Consider the following 12,147-nt stretch of genomic DNA (forward strand, 5'->3'; position numbering starts at 1 on the left):
CCTCCTATCGGTCATGAGTTTGCAAGTTACAGCAAGTTTTCCATACCCCATGCTCACATAGCGAAACCGAAAACACATTCTGCTTTTTTTTTTCGGAAGTGTCGTTTCCTCTATATTAACGATATTCACAATACTTTATACATTTTACTTTGACTGTTACATAAGAGGGTGTCATTGAATATAACTTTGTGTTCCGAATTGTTTTTAAATCTCTAAAAACGGCCACATGGGGCACGCACACCTCTCGCAAGCTCCGAGATCTTTGGTTGCGTTTTTCTCAAAATAAGAATTTGCTGCAAATCATGTGACGCTAATCTTTCATATCTTTTTTCTCTGTGTGCACTTCGAACTGAAATTTTGTATGATAGTTTGCAACACGTATACCTGTGAGGTAAACTAGATCAAAAGGAATTGATGGATTATTTTTGAATGCACAGCTGATTTCGCAAACAGGTTCAGTCTAAATTGGCTCCCTTTCCCCGTCTTTCTGGTTTTTTAACATTACTTCCTCAATATTTCCTGTATAATATTTATCCTAGTTCATTGCATAACTCCAACCTTCAGTAACGCAAATTCCAAAGCCTTACTGAAATAAGCCACACATTAGTCACTTATCGCGGCTGGCGTGACTACCACTTTTAATGCGATTTTTGACAAAAATCACCTCGCCCCCCCCCCCCCTCCAAAAAAATATTATTATTTCGCATTATAAATGGCTGGGTAAGTTGAAAAAGACGTGTTTGTTTTGAAGAAAGAGTTCTTTCTACACTGACTGCTCCTAAAAAATTTTTTTTCACTGCCCTACCAGCTTAGGTAGCTTCAACTTACGGCAACTTACACAAATTACTTAAATTTCATTGCAATATCAAGACTATTCATTTTTCGGTATTATTTAAAAATACACGTTATGAAGAATTGAATTTCTTTATAAGATAATATTATTTATACTCTGCATTTATATACCCACGCTTAATTTACCTGGGGTACTTGAATTCTTCATTAGAAATGGCTATGGATCAGGTTTAAGGTTGCTGGTGATAATAAGACCTCGTTATGGCACTGAAACAATATGCAGCGCATATTTAGTCAAAATTTATTGAGTGCCAATATCGATATTTATTTGCGCCACATGTTCATTCCACTTAATGAGCCCTTATCATGTTACCCTTGCTCCTATAATGACGGCATTGCTCCATTTACCTAAAGGTTTATTCGCTAATGCCTAATTATACATCTTTCTCTTTGAGTGAATACAAGTTAGGATAATTAGTTCAAAGATTTCAAACTCATTACTTACAATCATAGCAATACAGATGAATCATGTTTTTAAGAACAAGACGTAATTTAAAAACAAGACGCGGAACGAGATCGAGCGTGCCGGTACGCGTGGGAGCCGCCTTCTTCGGCACGTTCCCCGGCGGCGGTCGCACGAGTACGGCAACCGCGTCGGCCGGGGCGACATTTCGAGCGCCGAAAGACGGGGAACCGCTGTTCGCATCGCTCCCATTTTCGGCGAGGATACCGGTGGCGCACGCCCGACGAGATCGAGCGTGCGGGAGCGCGCGGGAGCCGCGTTCTTCGAGACGTTCCCCGGCGGCGGTCGCACGAGTACGGCAACCGCGTCGGCCGGGGCGACCGACCCACGGGGGTCTGGGCGCTTATCGCTGCTACTCTAAGGGGCATCGGCCGCCCCGGCACACGGCGCGCCACTCGCAGAGACAAAGTCCGAAACCGCGTCTGCCGGGGCGGCGGCCCCCGGAGACTTAAGTCCGAATCCCGTCAGCCGGGGCGACATTTCGAGCGCCGAAAAAACGGGGAACCGCTGTTCGCATCGCTTCCATTTTCGGCGAGGCTACCGGTGGCGGACGCCCGACGAGATCGAGCGTGCCGGAGCGCGGGGGAGCCGCTTTATTCGACACGTTCCTCGGCGGCGGTCGCACGAGTACGGCTACCGCGTCAGCCGGGGCGACATTTCTAGCGCCGAAAAACGGGGAACCGCTGTTCGCATCGCTCCCATTTTCGGCGAGGATACCGGTGGCGCACGCCCGACGAGATCGAGCGTGCCGGAGCGCGCGGGAGCCGCGTTCTTCGAGACGTTCCCCGGCGGCGGTCGCACGAGTACGGCAACCGCGTCGACCGGGGCGACATTTCGAGCGCCGAAAAACGGGGAACCGCTGTTCGCATCGCTCCCATTTTCGGCGTGGATACCGGTGGCGCACGCCCGACGAGATCGAGCGTGCCGGAGCGCGCGGGAGCCGCGTTCTTCGAGACGTTCCCCGGCGGCGGTCGCACGAGTACGGCAACCGCGTCGGCCGGGGCGACCGACCCACGGGGGTCTGGGCGCTTATCGCTGCTACTCTAAGGGGCATCGGCCGCCCCGGCACACGGCGCGCCACTCGCAGAGACAAAGTCCGAAACCGCGTCTGCCGGGGCGGCGGCCCCCGGAGACTAAGTCCGAATCCCGTCAGCCGGGGCGACATTTCGAGCGCCGAAAAAACGGGGAACCGCTGTTCGCATCGCTTCCATTTTCGGCGAGGCTACCGGTGGCGGACGCCCGACGAGATCGAGCGTGCCGGAGCGCGGGGGAGCCGCTTTATTCGACACGTTCCTCGGCGGCGGTCGCACGAGTACGGCTACCGCGTCAGCCGGGGCGACATTTCTAGCGCCGAAAAACGGGGAACCGCTGTTCGCATCGCTCCCATTTTCGGCGAGGATACCGGTGGCGCACGCCCGACGAGATCGAGCGTGCCGGAGCGCGCGGGAGCCGCGTTCTTCGAGACGTTCCCCGGCGGCGGTCGCACGAGTACGGCAACCGCGTCGACCGGGGCGACATTTCGAGCGCCGAAAAACGGGGAACCGCTGTTCGCATCGCTCCCATTTTCGGCGTGGATACCGGTGGCGCACGCCCGACGAGATCGAGCGTGCCGGAGCGCGCGGGAGCCGCGTTCTTCGAGACGTTCCCCGGCGGCGGTCGCACGAGTACGGCAACCGCGTCGGCCGGGGCGACCGACCCACGGGGGTCTGGGCGCTTATCGCTGCTACTCTAAGGGGCATCGGCCGCCCCGGCACACGGCGCGCCACTCGCAGAGACAAAGTCCGAAACCGCGTCTGCCGGGGCGGCGGCCCCCGGAGACTAAGTCCGAATCCCGTCAGCCGGGGCGACATTTCGAGCGCCGAAAAAACGGGGAACCGCTGTTCGCATCGCTTCCATTTTCGGCGAGGCTACCGGTGGCGGACGCCCGACGAGATCGAGCGTGCCGGAGCGCGGGGGAGCCGCTTTATTCGACACGTTCCTCGGCGGCGGTCGCACGAGTACGGCTACCGCGTCAGCCGGGGCGACATTTCTAGCGCCGAAAAACGGGGAACCGCTGTTCGCATCGCTCCCATTTTCGGCGAGGATACCGGTGGCGCACGCCCGACGAGATCGAGCGTGCCGGAGCGCGCGGGAGCCGCGTTCTTCGAGACGTTCCCCGGCGGCGGTCGCACGAGTACGGCAACCGCGTCGGCCGGGGCGACATTTCGAGCGCCGAAAAACGGGGAACCGCTGTTCGCATCGCTCCCATTTTCGGCGAGGATACCGGTGGCGCACGCCCGACGAGATCGAGCGTGCCGGAGCGCGCGGGAGCCGCGTTCTTCGAGACGTTCCCCGGCGGCGGTCGCACGAGTACGGCAACCGCGTCAACCGGGGCGACATTTCGAGCGCCGAAAAACGGGGAACCGCTGTTCGCATCGCTCCCATTTTCGGCGTGGATACCGGTGGCGCACGCCCGACGAGATCGAGCGTGCCGGAGCGCGCGGGAGCCGCGTTCTTCGAGACGTTCCCCGGCGGCGGTTGCACGAGTACGGCAACCGCGTCGGCCGGGGCGACCGACCCACGGGGGTCTGGGCGCTTATCGCTGCTACTCTAAGGGGCATCGGCCGCCCCGGCACACGGCGCGCCACTCGCAGAGACAAAGTCCGAAACCCGTCAGCCGGGGCGACATTTCGAGCGCCGAAAAACGGGGAACCGCTGTTCGGATCGCTCTCATTTTCGGCGTGGGGACCGGTGGCGCACGCGCGACGAGATCGAGCGTGCCGGAGCGCGCTGGAGCCGCGTTCTTCGAGACGTTCCCCGGCGGCGGTCGCACGAGTACGGCTACCGCGTCAGCCGGGGCGACATTTCGAGCGCCGAAAAACGGGGAACCGCTGTTCGCATCGCTCCCATTTTCGGCGTGGATACCGGTGGCGCACGCCCGACGAGATCGAGCGTGCTGGAGCGCGCGGGAGCCGCGTTCTTCGAGACGTTCCCCGGCGGCGGTCGCACGAGTACGGCAACCGCGTCGGCCGGGGCGACCGACCCACGGGGGTCTGGGCGCTTATCGCTGCTACTCTAAGGGGCATCGGCCGCCCCGGCACACGGCGCGCCACTCGCAGAGACAAAGTCCGAAACCCGTCAGCCGGGGCGACATTTCGAGCGCCGAAAAACGGGGAACCGCTGTTCGGATCGCTCTCATTTTCGGCGTGGGGACCGGTGGCGCACGCGCGACGAGATCGAGCGTGCCGGAGCGCGCTGGAGCCGCGTTCTTCGAGACGTTCCCCGGCGGCGGTCGCACGAGTACGGCTACCGCGTCAGCCGGGGCGACATTTCGAGCGCCGAAAAACGGGGAACCGCTGTTCGCATCGCTCCCATTTTCGGCGTGGATACCGGTGGCGCACGCCCGACGAGATCGAGCGTGCCGGAGCGCGCGGGAGCCGCGTTCTTCGAGACGTTCCCCGGCGGCGGTCGCACGAGTACGGCAACCGCGTCGGCCGGGGCGACCGACCCACGGGGGTCTGGGCGCTTATCGCTGCTACTCTAAGGGGCATCGGCCGCCCCGGCACACGGCGCGCCACTCGCAGAGACAAAGTCCGAAACCGCGTCTGCCGGGGCGGCGGCCCCCGGAGACTAAGTCCGAATCCCGTCAGCCGGGGCGACATTTCGAGCGCCGAAAAAACGGGGAACCGCTGTTCGCATCGCTTCCATTTTCGGCGAGGCTACCGGTGGCGGACGCCCGACGAGATCGAGCGTGCCGGAGCGCGGGGGAGCCGCTTTATTCGACACGTTCCCCGGCGGCGGTCGCACGAGTACGGCAACCGCGTCAGCCGGGGCGACATCTCGAGCGCCGAAAACCGGGGAACCGCTGTTCGGATCGCTCTCATTTTCGGCGTGGGGACCGGTGGCGCACGCGCGACGAGATCGAGCGTGCCCGAGCGCGCGGGAGCCGCGTTCTTCGAGACGTTCCCCGGCGGCGGTCGCACGAGTACGGCAACCGCGTCGGCCGGGGCGACCGACCCACGGGGGTCTGGGCGCTTATCGCTGCTACTCTAAGGGGCATCGGCCGCCCCGGCACACGGCGCGCCACTCGCAGAGACAAAGTCCGAAACCGCGTCTGCCGGGGCAGAGGCCCCCGGAGACTAAGTCCGAATCCCGTCAGCCGGGGCGACATTTCGAGCGCCGAAAAAACGGGGAACCGCTGTTCGCATCGCTTCCATTTTCGGCGAGGCTACCGGTGGCGGGCGCCCGACGAGATCGAGCGTGCCGGAGCGCGGGGGAGCCGCTTTATTCGACACGTTTCTCGGCGGCGGTCGCACGAGTACGGCAACCGCGTCAGCCGGGGCGACATCTCGAGCGCCGAAAACCGGGGAACCGCTGTTCGGATCGCTCTCATTTTCGGCGTGGGGACCGGTGGCGCACGCGCGACGAGATCGAGCGTGCCGGAGCGCGCGGGAGCCGCGTTCTTCGAGACGTTCCCCGGCGGCGGTCGCACGAGTACGGCCACAACGGCGGACCCATGGCGGTCTGGGTGCTTATCGCTGCTATCTTAAGGGGGCACGTGCGGCCCCGGCAGACGCGGATGAACTGCATGCTGCTCTTCAGCGCGCGTCTTTTTCGCGCCCCTGACTCGACGAGGAACGTTGTCCAGTGCGTGCCGCTGCGACTTGAGCGCTGTTGCGCGATGGACGGTCCTTCTTAGCGTTGGGCACCGAGACAGACCCGAACCGCGTCAGCCGGGGCGACGCCGGCCGACGACGTGGGCGACAAGTCAGGCACGCTTTCGCACGACATCCCCGGTGAAAATTTCACGAGTACGGGGCCGTTGTTTACGACTTGGGCATGGTGCTGCCGACGTAGAGATGCGCCGATTCGTCGCCGGCTCGAGGTGCCGCACGTTTTCGCACCACATCGCCGGTGAAAATTTCACGAGTACGGGCCCGTTCTTTACGACTTCGGCATTGTGCTGCCGACGTAGAGATGCGCCGATTCGTCGCCGGCTCGAGGTGCCGCACGTTTTCCCACCACATCGCCGGTGAAAATTTCACGAGTACGGGCCCGTTCTTTACGACTTCGGCATTGTGCTGCCGACGTAGAGTTGAGCCGATTCGCGGCCGGCTCAAGGTGCCGCACGTTTTGGCACGACGTCCCCGGTGAAAATTTCACGAGTACGGGGCCGTTGTTTACGGCTTCGGCATGGTGCTGCCGACGTAGAGTTGAGCCGATTCGTGGCCGGCTCAAGGAGGCGCACGTTTTCGCACCACATCGCCGGTGAAAATTTCACGAGTACGGGGCCGTTGTTTACGACTTCGGCGTCGTGCTGCCGACGTAGAGTTGAGCCGATTCGTGGCCGGCTCGAGGTGCCGCACGTTTTCGCACCACATCGCCGGTGAAAATTTCACGAGTACGGGCCCGTTTTTTACGACTTCGGCATCGTGCTGCCGACGTAGACTTCGTGGTCGGCTCAAGGTGCCGCACGTTTTCGACCGCATCCTCGGTAAAAAATTTACGAGTACGGGCAAAATGCGACCCATGGAGGTCTGGGTACTTATCGCTGCTATTATGTGGGGGTCCCAGAGAGCAGCTGCGCGAAAGCGACCGTGGTGTCTGATATGCGGCGGGCTTCGGCTTCGTCAAGCGTGTCCCACGTATTGCTCGAACGGGTACTCACGGCGCTCGTCTGCAGCCTCATCCGCTTGATGCGTTAGGGGCTGGTTGTCGGACGGAGCTGTTTCCACATATCGAGGTGTGTTCCGTATCGTCCTCGGGCGATTCAAATGCGAAAGCGCCGAAGACGCGGGCGTGACCCGTCGTCTGGCGGCTTTGCCGTCTCGGCTACGTTGCTAGTGCCGACCGGTCCGACAGTGCCGCGGGCTTGGGCAACCCGCATGGCGTGACCGAGTCGATGCAACGAATACGCGAGCATGAACGCGCTTCTTGCCGCGCGGCCACATTCTACCCTGCGGGGAGGAGGCTGCTGCGAGCTCGAACGCCGTCATCTCGGAGTGCAAAGTGCTACCCTTTGCGAAAACGAGCGTGTTGGGGCGCCTGAAGGTGGCCTCCGCAACGCAAAGGCTGCGTCCGGCCAGCCACCGGCGAGGACGGACGCGCAGTCGAACGATTACCTGGTTGATCCTGCCAGTAATCATATGCTTGTCTCAAAGATTAAGCCATGCATGTCTAAGTACATGCCGAAATAAGGCGAAACCGCGAATGGCTCATTAAATCAGTTATGGTTCCTTAGATCGTTTCTTCCTACTTGGATAACTGTGGCAATTCTAGAGCTAATACATGCAGTGAGCCTGGAGCCCTTTGGGTAACGGGTGCTTTTATTAGACCAAGATCGATCGGGTTTCGGCCCGTATTGTGTGGTGACTCTGGATAACTTTGTGCTGATCGCATGGCCACGAGCCGGCGACGTTTCTTTCAAGTGTCTGCCTTATCAACTTTCGATGGTAGGTTACTTGCTTACCATGGTTGTTACGGGTAACGGAGAATCAGGGTTCGATTCCGGAGAGGGAGCCTGAGAAACGGCTACCACATCCAAGGAAGGCAGCAGGCGCGCAAATTACCCACTCCCGGCACGGGGAGGTAGTGACGAAAAATAACAATACGGGACTCTTTTGAGGCCCCGTAATTGAAATGAGTACACTCTAAATCCTTTAACGAGGATCAATTGGAGGGCAAGTCTGGTGCCAGCAGCCGCGGTAATTCCAGCTCCAATAGCGTATACTAAAGCTGCTGCGGTTAAAAAGCTCGTAGTTGGATCTCAGTTCCAGACGAGTAGTGCATCTACCCGATGCGACGGCTCGGACTGAACATCATGCCGGTTCTTTCTTGGTGCACTTCATTGTGTGCCTCGAGATGGCCGGTGCTTTTACTTTGAAAAAATTAGAGTGCTCAACGCAGGCGAGTCGCCTGAATAAACTTGCATGGAATAATAGAACAAGACCTCGTTTCTGTTCTGTTGGTTTTTGGAATACGAGGTAATGATTAAGAGGGACGGACGGGGGCATTCGTATTGCGGCGCTAGAGGTGAAATTCTTGGACCGTCGCAAGACGAACTACTGCGAAAGCATTTGCCAAGAATGTTTTCTTTGATCAAGAACGAAAGTCAGAGGTTCGAAGGCGATCAGATACCGCCCTAGTTCTGACCATAAACGATGCCAACCAGCGATCCGCCTGAGTTACTCAAATGACTCGGCGGGCAGCTTCCGGGAAACCAAAGTATTTGGGTTCCGGGGGAAGTATGGTTGCAAAGCTGAAACTTAAAGGAATTGACGGAAGGGCACCACCAGGAGTGGAGCCTGCGGCTTAATTTGACTCAACACGGGAAAACTTACCCGGCCCGGACACTGGGAGGATTGACAGATTGAGAGCTCTTTCTTGATTCGGTGGATGGTGGTGCATGGCCGTTCTTAGTTGGTGGAGCGATTTGTCTGGTTAATTCCGATAACGAACGAGACTCTAGCCTATTAAATAGGTGCGGGGTTCCCAGCACCTTACAACCTTCTTAGAGGGACAAGCGGCTCCTAGCCGCACGAAACAGAGCAATAACAGGTCTGTGATGCCCTTAGATGTCCGGGGCCGCACGCGCGCTACACTGAAGGAAGCAGCGTGTCTTTATCCCTGTCTGAAAAGACTGGGTAACCCGTGGAACTTCTTTCGTGATTGGGATAGGGGCTTGCAATTGTTCCCCTTGAACGAGGAATTCCCAGTAAGCGCGAGTCATAAGCTCGCGTTGATTACGTCCCTGCCCTTTGTACACACCGCCCGTCGCTACTACCGATTGAATGATTTAGTGAGGTCTTCGGACCGATGTCCGGCGCGGCCTTTCGGTTGCGCCGGTCTGTTGGAAAGATGACCAAACTTGATCATTTAGAGGAAGTAAAAGTCGTAACAAGGTTTCCGTAGGTGAACCTGCGGAAGGATCATTACCGGATCGTGAAGGGTGAGCGCCGCAGTTGCGTCTGCGCCCGACACTTTCTGCCGCCGCCCCCGTTTGTACGCGGGGGTGGCTTTTCCCCACGGGGCTGCCTGAATGTGGAGCGGCACCCCGTGACAAATTGTTGCGCCCAGCGGACGCCAACACCGCGACCTTGGACGGTCGGCCAGGTGGCGAAAGCGGGTATAAACGGCGTAACGCACATCTGGGTCGGCTTTCGACCCGCCACTGCACCGTGGCTCGAAGCGCTCGGACGTCCCTGTCCGGCCGTTGCGGGACCGCCAAGTACGGGAGGAAAGGCGGAGCGCGAACGGTCGGTCACGTCGGTCGAAGGCGAAGCCGCGCGTTGCCGAAAGGGAACCGCGGCCGAGTGCCCTCCCGTCCGTTCGAGCGCGCAAGAACGAGGCCCGACAATTGCGCGACGCCGCCAAGTACGAGAGGAACGGCGAACGCGTCGGCGGTCGGTCATGGAACTTGGCGATGCGATGGCTCGGCCGCACAGCGGCCCAGAAATCCCGCCCTCCGCGGCAAATGCCACCGCGCTCTTGGGAGAGCCGGAGGCTGCCGGCCGGTTCTTGCAGGCGAGGCGAGGTATACGGCGCCGGTTCGCGGTAATGCGCGGCCGGTCAAGGCACGGCGATGTGACGGTGCGGCTGCGTAGTACTCTGAAGGGGAATCGTACGCTCCGCCGTCCCGCCCTCCGCGGCGTGTTGTGTGCAACCGATAGGATGTAGCAGCGCCGGCCGGGTCTCGACCTCGCCACCTCGACTCGGTGCGAGATCGCGGATAGGGGCGCCGACGTTGGCAGGCTTTTCGCCCGCCGCCGAGGGAAAGGCGGCGCTTGCTGCGCAGTACCGAGAAGGGAACCGCGGCTTTGCCACGTCGCGCTCGCCGCGATTAGCGGGTCAGCGCGCTTTGGGAAGGTGCCGCGCCACTGGTCGAAAGAGGACGGACGAGGGACTTGGACGTCCCTTACTTCCGCCTCGAGTAGACTTGGTCGCGGCTCCGGCGCCGAAAGTGGTCCTTGGCACTGGCCTGGTGGATTTTGGAGTGCCGCGCGAGTACGGCGCGCCGGGCTCCACCCGTTGGCTGAAGTAGGCAGCCGGATCGGCATTTGGTGTGAGTTGAGCAAACTGTGGAAGCGAAAGTGCGTGCGAGAAACACCATCTCGAAATATGGGTGGCACGCGACTGGGTCCCGGGAAGCGGTGGGTGGAAAGGGACCCGCCCGAAGGGCAAAAAAGTCGCGAAACGAGACAGCAGACTCGTGTCGATGGGGCCGAACACTCCGCTCCTCCAGGGAGCAAGACGGAGGCGGCCCACCCGAGGCAGTGTAGCCGCCGAGACCCGCAACGCATGCCGGCTCTTATCTGTTGGTCGGTGTGCGATTTTCAAATGTTAGGTGGGTCGATGAGTGCGAGCACACAAAGAAACCTACGGGTCCGGCCTGGGAAACCGGCTTCGACGAAACCCTGAAAACGAGATGAAAAGCACGCGCGAGTAGCGGAAGCGACGCGCCCACGAGAACCACCGTTGTTCGATTCGCGGCCGCCGAACAGGCGCGGCGGAGTTGGGGGAGAGCGCGCTGGAAAGCGCCCTCCGAAGCCACCGTTGGGTCAAGTGCCTAAAACCACTGGTTGTAACTGTACGGAATTGAACAATCATTTTTTCACGACTCTAAGCGGTGGATCACTCGGTTCTCGGGTCGATGAAGAACGCAGCCAGCTGCGAGACTTGGTGTGAATTGCAGGACACACTGAGCACTGATTCTTTGAACGCACATTGCGGCCTTGGGTCTTCCCTTGGCTTCGTCTGTCTGAGGGTCGGATCACATATCAAGAGAGACTTCGGCGCACAAGGGAACGTGAGCCGTCGACTCGTTTTGACCGTGTCGGCATCACGGACAGCACGTTGAACGCTACGGCAAAGCGACAACGGCCGCTCGAAAGGCGAGAGACGGTGGCGAACGTCGTGCCGGAGGCCCGACCGAAACGGGGCAACCGACTGCACCGAGGTGATGGCACCAACAAAGACCGCCGCAGGACTCGAATCGGAATGAGCCTGCAGGGAAAGCGCGGCGAGGTAGCGTACTCCTCTCTGCGACCGAGGGCGCAAATCTGCGAGAGACTCGGACGCGCAACTGGAACGCACGGTGCATACGGGGAGCGAAAGCCGGCCAGCGAGCTCCCCCAGCCGGTGTGCGAAAGTGCGCGAGATCGCATTTTTGCGCTTGTTGCCTTCGGAGTAAGCCGGGTCGCCCGCAGACCGGGCGCTCGAACACGCGAGACGGTGACGGCGCCCCTCCGGGCTCTGCCGCGCGAACAGGGAACGTTCGTGCGCGGAGGTGAGGGGTGCGCCCGCGAGCGGTTCGGTGCGTACGTGGCCTGCGGGCAGAAGGTGCGGCGACTCGTCGCGAAGCGGAAAAATGTCTCCCGCTCGAGTGCGCCACGTTGCGAAGCCTGAAGCGTTCCGTCGTAGTCCGCCGTCGGTCCAAGTGCTTCGCAGTTCCCGTCCCGTGCAAAACTGGGCCACTCCAGTTGGGGCGGGGGCGACGCTACACGAGACGATGCCTCTCGCCAGGCTGCGAGTCACCCTTGCGGCGACCGGCCTCGGCGGTGTTTGGGCTTTCGAACACGGTCGTTTATCACGCAACTGCTCGGACGACGCACGCGTGCAGCGGGATACCGCTTGCCAGCCTTGTCAAGATGCGGCCCTGTACAGGGTTGCGGGCGGACTTGGTAGGGCGTCGTACTCGGTTCGCGATGGATTTACGAACGTGTTCCGTCACTTCCAAGTCACACCGGTTGTGCGCCGCACGCGCGCAGCGGGGAAGCCGATTGCCAGCCTCGTCAAGATGCGGCCCTGTACAGGGTTGCGGGCGGACTTGGTAGGGCGCGCGCACGCGGTCGTGC

The 12,147-nt window shown here is 60.3% G+C and overlaps 2 non-coding genes across 2 annotated transcripts; both read left to right on the forward strand.

Moving 5' to 3' along the window:
* The first annotated feature begins 7,413 nt into the window (after window positions 1–7,413).
* Window positions 7,414–9,228, forward strand: LOC119388474 (small subunit ribosomal RNA). The gene has a single exon (XR_005182755.1). It is a non-coding gene; the product is annotated as a small subunit ribosomal RNA (ribosomal RNA).
* A 1,680-nt stretch (window positions 9,229–10,908) lies between these two features.
* Window positions 10,909–11,061, forward strand: LOC119388437 (5.8S ribosomal RNA). Its single transcript, XR_005182721.1, has one exon. It is a non-coding gene; the product is annotated as a 5.8S ribosomal RNA (ribosomal RNA).
* Window positions 11,062–12,147: the final 1,086 nt, after the last annotated feature.

The sequence above is a fragment of the Rhipicephalus sanguineus genome, chromosome 3 (assembly GCF_013339695.2).
Source record: "Rhipicephalus sanguineus isolate Rsan-2018 chromosome 3, BIME_Rsan_1.4, whole genome shotgun sequence".
Classification (NCBI taxonomy): Eukaryota; Metazoa; Arthropoda; class Arachnida; order Ixodida; family Ixodidae; genus Rhipicephalus; species Rhipicephalus sanguineus.